Raw genomic sequence first — 8507 nt, forward strand, 5'->3', positions numbered from 1 at the left:
GTAAAAATAACAAGACGCCAGGAGGCGTTCACGCTGGATGATTTGGTCGATAGCATTAACTTGGAATGACTACCCGCAGTCACAATCTGTTTAAACGTAAAAATGAATGCAAATGTAAACGCTCAGTACAGTATTATAAACGGTGTGACTTGTACTGTCTCCCAAAAAATGATAACAGAATGGTGTTGGTAGAAAGAGTAACACAAAAATGACTCACTCCTATTCTTTCACGTTTCTTAGATTTCGTTTAGGGCCGTCTCATATGAACAGATAGGAGCCAAAGTATGCGATAGACACAGAGGTATTTTAGTCCACCCGATCTTTATCACCTTTTGGTGTACTCAGCTGTATGTTCTAAATGTCAGAGCTCAATGGCTGTATAACATATTTTTGTTTGTGTTCTGTCGATTATTAGACCGCACTGCTGTTATCGAAGCAAATTTTTCCTGCAAACATTGGATGGATTCACTGAAAAAAAATCTACTTTTTTACTTTATTGATCGAAATTTGCATTGCAAGTTGCAAGTCTCTGTTGTTGATATTAGACCACTCTGAAATAATGCTTGGTCATCATCAAAGCTGCTCTTTCGACTGTAACCATAGCTTCATTAGCAAATAACAAGAAAACAGACGTTGCACCACTGATGCCTACACAAAACAACGGTAATGGTTTTCTATTTCTATACTGTCGGAAAACTAGATATCATTCGTGACGCTAAAAGTACAACTTGAACAACGTCGCCAGCCTGCATTCTAGACGTAAAATCTCATGAGTCGCCAGTGTCATCGTTCATATTAAAGTTAAGTCGCCACTCAATGACTTGTTCCCCGTAAATATGGGAACTGATCAAATGCTATAGCTAAAAGGAATGAAAAGCGAAAAGTTATTACTGATCGATGTTTTCAGATTATGATACGGCCACAAGCTCGGAAAGAACTCAGTGTAAGGCAATCAAATTCGTTTAACCAGTCGGCTGGAAGGATGTCGTTAGTTTGCCACAAATCTGAGAGATAACGTATAGTGTTCAACTTCTTGAATGTCAAATTGCTACTTCAGTTTTATTGATGGACATTTTGAGAAAGAGGAGACAAAACATCACCGATACTCTATGTCAGCTTTTAGCTTCGTAAGCAATTTTCACATGTTTTAAATGACTAATCGATGTGACCCATAACAAGTCAATGAAAGTTTAAAATGCCGCCGGACTAGTAAACTTATCGTTGGCCAAACGATACCCAGGAATAAAACCCGACATACGGGCAGAAAAAGTCCGCCCAGTACAATCTTATGCGCACCCCATGGTCAAAGAAGCAACTCGCATCGAACGGCGGCTGTGCGAATATGAACCTGAAACCAATCGAGGCCTTTCCTATGATCAATGACTCGGTAAACAGAGGCATAAGTCAATGCAAACCTTGGGGCATCGCTTTTCCAGGGTTTCAGCTTACGACAGTCGAGCTAAATAAATTCACCATTTCTTCACCTTTCACAATGCTTTAAAAAAGCGTTTACCTCCAATGCCATTTCTGATTAGAACCTTCCGCCGGCTGTAGGGAAATACACTGTAGTCAGTATCGAGTTACTCAGTTACCTTTAAGCGACTGTTTCTGTTGTCGACCGTCTTCACCAACTCTGTCAGTTACGCAGTGGATTCAAAGTATTGCTGTGTAATCTAAAAGTGAATAGACAATCGTAGTTTAAATTGTGAGGCCAATATTTCAATATACAGTATTCTCACTCGTGAACCGGCGCGCAGACGCGGGTTTGTACCACCTCAATGTCACTCGAGTCTCCAGGGATCGACAGAAAGATACAGATAACTCGATAACTATTTCCCTACTATCTTCTCGCCAATTACGTTACGCCGTTCTGGAGCAGCAAAATATTTTTACCCTCTCACCTCTCCTTCAGCGAAGCGTTCTACCTTTTCCCCCTTTGTCTTTAATTACCACTCTCCGCCTTTGCAAAATCTCACCTCTCATAACTTTGTTCCACAAAGGCAGTAAGTGGTTGAATGATAGTGAAAATAGTGTTTGTTGTTTTTGAACATCTGTTGTTTCCAAATTTTAGCGGCTGTCGCTGAACTACGACAAAACATTTGCAGAGTGAAAAACGCGGTACGTTTTGTACTAATCATACCTTGAATAGATCTCTTTGTTTTAGTACTTGATTGAGTTTTTTGTTTATTTTTAAACATGTGTTGTTTAACGTTTTTCTTTAGTTCTGAGCAGACATGGATGAGGTGTTTGACGAAGGCTGTACATCAGACGAGGATGAAAGGGGTGATTTTTATAACACACCAAAGCCGAACTTTAGATATTGCCGAAGATTCACCGAAAGCTGGTGTTAGGAGAACGAGGGTAAGTTTTGTTAGCACATTTAATTTTCCGACTTTCAATGATTTAATGCGCTAGTTTTGAAGGATATTACACTTATCATTCATTGCGAAGAACATGGGAAGCATCATTAACGTCGGTGATGCTTGTCTAAATCATAAACAAGGTATTGGTGCTTAGGCAGGCTTGTGCGGTATAGTTACTATACAATTATGGTCTATCACAGTTTCGTAACCCTTTAGCCCATACTACGAGTAATTAGTTAAAATCCTGCATGTGCGTAAAAGTACTACTGTAGCAGTAAAAATGATAACTTCGCAATCTCTGTAGGTTAGTTTTTATCTGCTCACGCACCAAGTACTTACGAGCTATCTACTAGAACAAATTTTGCATATTCCCTCCCTACCCACCCTATGTTATTTTAAAGTGTTTTGTTGTACGACAGCCGTTGGTAGTTTACAAGTTATGGTATATCCTTTTAGTGTGTTGTTAGGTTTTAGTCTTTCATTTGTTGAAGTAGATTTGTTGTAGTAAGTTTATACAGTTATTATTAAAGGCTGCCTTAGTCCCAATAATTTATCTTTGAGTATCGGCGAGAAGGATTCCAGGTTATATTTTTAAAGACTTAATCAATAACATTTGGCACTGGATTTCTGTTTTTTGTTGTATATTTTTTCATCTATATAGAAACTTACTCTGGAACAATACAATGAGCGTCCTCGCATCTACAAAAGAATACACTCACAAGGAAAAAGGACACAAGACTAAACAGGAGAAAGAGCAAAAAGTGAGACGAACAGAAAACGCCCTGCAAAGCCAAATGAAAGTAGGGGAAATTTAAAAAAATAATATATACTGATAAGGTAAAATTAAAAATGGTATTCTGCTTTCTCAAGATATGTATATGTTGTATTTTGCCATATGTTCAAGATATTTGAACACAAAGAAAACATCTGGCTATCTAGCGACTAAACAGCTTCTCAGTCTCGAAAGCCATTGTACCCAAAATTGCCGCAAAAATATATACATTTCAATCTTCTCGTGTGCGTTTTTTTCTCGGTTGCATCTTGCATTGGAACTGAATCTTGCTGGTTCTTCTTCTTACGTGCTCATCTCGATATACTGAGTAATGGGGTATATATTTCACCGAACAATCGACAGAGCTTGAAAACTAAAGCAGTCACAATGGTATTTATTTTTGGATTTACTGTTATCTACTGATGCACGATTATATGTTCAACTAAAGACAAAATAACAGATTTCGAAGAAACATCGCGCTTCTTGAATATACTTCGGCTGGGTAAAGTACAGTGTATATATTAATCAATTAAAATAAGACCGTGGTCAGCGATATAGTAGAAACCATTCGAGAATGCCGTTACTCGCAACGATCGAATAAACTATAGACATTTTCAAAGCTTGGTTTGAACGCCATTGCTGACGAAGTCAAGTTTTTGTGACGGCAACAAAAGCTGGAGAAGTAAAAAAATGGGCGACGTGAATTCAGTTTCTCAAAACCAACAGAAAGCGTTTAATTTAAACTCGACGAGCAAGAAGTCAAAGGTAAGCACAAAAGCTCGGTTTTCAGTAAACAGAGACCTTGATCGACGCAAGTCACCTGAGTACAACGTCAAAAACTTCCCTGTCTTCTCGCCCTTTTCTTTTTTCCGCTTTTTACCGTTGTCACTTGACGTTAAGCTGGCGCTTGTGCTTCGCTTGTTTGACACTTTTCCGTCGCATCTAGGTTCTATTTAGCCATATCACCTACCTATTTACCCTCTCGTGACGTCCACTGGTAAGATTTAAAGCAACTTTTACGGAGTATAAGAGAAAATTTCAATACTTTGTTCAGGGCATTGAAGTGTCAAAAAAATGCTTCCCTGGTGTTGACCAAAAGGAACGCAGCCTCTGGGAACGAGATTGCGGCTTAGCGGGCGTTTTTAGCTAAATTGCGCATGTGTTGCACATGAGACAGCTGTACAAAGTAACTCTTGACTGTGATTTTCTCAAAGGTAGCTTTTTTAACAATTATTCACCGAAGTGGAGGTGAATAGTGATGGACGCGGCTCGGTAAATATCCATCACTTTCACCGACACTGAGGTGAATAATTGTTTTAGTATATACCACACAAGCTGAATAACTAGCAGACCAAAAAATTATTTTATTTCTGACAATATACCGACAAATGGCATGAAATTTTAAAATCTCGCGCGCCACGCGGTAAGCGATTTCTTATTGTAGAAAGTTCCGTCTCGCTTTCTTGCAGACAAAAAGACACTTTTTTAGTTCCTACAGTGTCTATGAGGTTGAAAAGATTGAATAACTTACCATTTAATGCCGTCACACCAAACTTTGTTACCACTTACGTATTTTTTTTAACAGCCGCTGGTTTATCGAAATAATTCGTGGCGAAACGGGAAGCCAATAATACTCGGCTAATCACCTCCGAGCTAGCCAATTAAAAGAAAATAGTAATTGATCTTTCTTGTCAATCCGGTCCTAAGACTATAAAAATCAGCCGCGGATAGAGACAGATTTCCACCCCTTCAAGGAAATCGACTGATTCCTTCAGAGAGCGGATTTCCTTCAGATAAAAAACAAAACAAAACAAAATTACAATTTATTGTGACGACCGCAAAGGTGAACCACATGTGAATTGTTTTTACCTCTTGCATTGCTGAGTGCCTCGAGATGCTTTGCCACCACCAGGCTTCCTGTTATCATAGCTGTATCGTTGTTTTCCCTTGATAACATACCGCACTTTTGATCCACTATTCGGCCTGGGTCGAATGTTTAGACCAAACAAATCTACTTTTTGGTTTTAACTGAACGACCTTGTATTCGAGATTTCATATGTGTAACGCTTCTGCAATAAATCGGGGACATCCAACGAGAATATTCAAGCAAAATATTTAATATAATTTTCCCTATGTTCCATGATTGTTTTTTGCCATTTCAAAAGATATATTTTTGTAAGTTTAAACAGTCTTATGGGTTCGGATTCTTAAGCTGAAAATTCAATCCAGGTACAGAACATTTTGAGGAACGGTATTCCCTTTAATTCCCAAGCTGCCGTTGGCTTTTCGAAAATGATAGCTCGACTTATTTGTGTTTCAAGGCGACATATGCCCCGGAAAACGTAATGAACAACTTTTTGAGTGTTTTGAAAGTTTTGGGTGATTTTAGGCTTAAAATGTCTGTTTTCTTTGAGACGAATCAGGACACCCAACGGTTTATTTCAGTGGATATCTGTTAGGAAGGCCTTTTACATCGCCTTTTACATCGTAAAGAAAATCTAACGTTTTCCTTGGCAAAGTGTCAATTTAAAATTTCGTAACACTGCTAAACTAATTCCTTTCATTTTCAGGTGGTGAAATATCTCGTTAAAAATGCGAAAAAAGGTCAGCTATCAATTTCGAAAGCAAGCAACACCTTGTAAATTCGGGAAACAAAATTTTGTCCACTAAGGTTAACTTAATTTAATCTAATTAAGAAAATCAGAATAATGTTCGGCTGCATTTTTTTTGCAGCCTTTCTCTAAAGTTATCATTGGTTCTTACCAATTGAAGTTTTGACCTACCTAAATGATTCGGCGATTTGAGCAATGAAAGAAGCAATCACACAGCCTCACACGACAGTGGCAGGTTTCGCATGTACTTCCACTGTACTTCATTGTTTGTTTGCTTTGCTTTGTTTTTGTTTGTTTTCGTTTTCTTTCTTGAGCTATATAAAAATATTGTTTCATTTTCACTCGCATGACAGTCTGTGGCGTGTGTAACAAGTACTTGTTTTTCTTTAAAGCTAGCAAAAAAACCCAAATAGTTTCATTTGCCTTTCCCCGAAAACCTAGACATGAAAGTCGGAATAATTTTTCCGCTTTCAATTCTTTTCCTTCGGCCGACTTCATTTGTTCTTTCAGTATTGTTTTCAGTAGTGACACTTTCTGATTACACAGCGGAGAAAGAGAAGCGACAGCCGGAAATACGGCTGCGTCGGTTCGCAGGCTAATTACATGACTCAATGCTGCATGCCTGATTTGAAGTAAAACAAATTTTCCTAATTATACCAATTTTTTTTGGGCACCTGCTAGGGAGTGCCGCAAAAACAATAATAACAGCAGATGTTCCATTGACATTGATTCCTTAGGACTGTGCACAAACTAGTCATTTAGCCAAACTTTTCAGTTCAAGGGGTTGAAATGCAAACAGGACGCGAAGATCAAACGGAAGTTTTCCGAAACGAATAGATGACCTTTGGAGGTACTCTACTTTTCAGTTTCCAAAACGGAAATTAACTTCCGTTCCATTTGCAAAAATACCTGTGGGGCCTTCATTGTGCATGCCATCATGTCGGTTGTTTTCATCCACCAATGAGATTGCAAGTTTGGAAAATGAAAACGAGGTCATTTGCTGACATCACCGGACTGTTTAATATGATTCCACCCATTAAACAAGAGAAACTGAACTTCGGGGAAAAAGTTGTCTTTTACTCAAATTCCTAGATTTGCGTTCCCTAGCCAGCATTTTGAAAAAAGTAGTGAGATCTTGTCTGGCTGGAAAAATAAAAGAGCTTCGTGGAAAAGATGTATGATTGATTGAGCGAATTCCTTCCAGGTTTCGCGAAAGTTTTGAAAAACGTGTACCGCACGTATTTACTTCAAAGGTCGGAAATTGTACGAGTACGCGTTCGCTTTTTACATTTGAGCTTATCTAAATGAATGGACAGAAACCTGTTTCTATCACCACGAGCTTATCTTTGATTATTTATTTGTAAGTATAAACAGATTGTGACTGTAGGTAGCCAATTCAAAGTTATGCTTGCATTGAGCAAAACCTCCCGCGTGAACGCCTCCAGGTATCTTGTTAATTATATGAAAGGAATTAAAAACAAACGCAAAAGTGCTTTTTCAGCGAATTCACTTGGCTGGCTCACACAATGTGTATTAAATTATTCTCAAATATTTACACACTAAGCTAAATATATCAGTACACGGTTCACTTGTATCTTGTCATTAAAAGGCGCTTTTTTCCTGTTATTGACCTATTTTAAGGTTCTTTATCTCTGGTATTCTATATCAAATTCACGGAAATCTCAACATTTTCGCGGTTCGATCCTTTACACGTAACCGCAAAACCACAAGTATTTTTATTTATCAGTAGTCTCCATATAAATCTGACTTATCAGCAGTTTTTCTTGCCTAAAAAGACAGCATGCATGTTGAATACCTCCTAATAGGTATTCTTCCCTAGTTTCCCGCTCAATAGCTCTTTGGCACAATGTTCTTGCGTCGTTTAGTTTGTTTGTATTTACTAGTTAGATTTCAGTGAAACAGCTCCGTCAGCTTAGACAGTTCCAAGGAAGGAATCTGTAGAATCAGTGATCGAACCGATCGGCGAATCGGTATTCGTCGTTGACAGCAACTGGATTAATTCGGTAATTAAAGCTGGAAATCAATTAGGAGTGTTTGTTTCGGTAGTCCTGACTGATTGATCATGAACAAACGCTATTGAATTGGCCGGTGAGAATTTATCATATGATTAATTACACGGAATGCCCGCAGGGCATGACGTGTCTAGGTTTCGGTCGGATATCTTTTTTTTTCTTCATCGTAGTCACAAATGTGCACATTAATTTATGCATTAAACTCTGTCCTCCCCTAGTAAGGATATATTGTTCTGATTGTCTTCAACAGAAGCGGCCCAATCAAAATCTATTTTTCAGGCACATATCACGAGAGAGGGGACCCACTCATCACTTCCTGTGTGACGTCAAATCATCATTTGATTTATTCATTAAAACTAGATTAAATTCTTCCCTCTCCCAGAAGGGATCTATTGTTTTGATTGTCTTGAACAAAAGCGGCCCAATCAAACTCCATTATCCGCGCGTATATCACGAGGGAGGGGGCCCACTCATCTCTACTTGTGCGACATCAAAGCAAATCATCATTTGGAAAAGTTGTTTTCGTTCAATGGCGGCCACATGTCTGAATTTACGACTCCGGATCTGCCGTTTTCAGAAAGAAAACAAACGTTTTTCGAGCGGTAAATCGAAATAATAACAGTTCTAGGTAGTACTCGAAAGATGAAACGGTGGAAATTGGGAGAGTTCACAACAAAGAAACTCCGCTTTAAAAAACAGATCGAATAATCAACGCGAAGGATTAGAG

At 38.5% G+C, this 8507-nt stretch overlaps 1 protein-coding gene across 2 annotated transcripts in view; it reads right to left on the reverse strand.

Moving 5' to 3' along the window:
• Window positions 1–1678, reverse strand: part of LOC146460595 (uncharacterized) — a 115325-nt gene extending 113647 nt beyond the window's left edge. For both annotated transcript variants that reach the window (XR_014857592.1, XM_085088035.1), the window contains exon 1: window positions 1593–1678. The gene's annotated coding sequence lies outside the window, so the exon portion shown is untranslated. The remainder of the gene's footprint in view (window positions 1–1592) is intronic.
• Window positions 1679–8507: the final 6829 nt, after the last annotated feature.

This window comes from Pavona decussata, unplaced genomic scaffold (genome assembly GCF_977016875.1).
Source record: "Pavona decussata unplaced genomic scaffold, jaPavDecu1.1 SCAFFOLD_210, whole genome shotgun sequence".
Classification (NCBI taxonomy): Eukaryota; Metazoa; Cnidaria; class Anthozoa; order Scleractinia; family Agariciidae; genus Pavona; species Pavona decussata.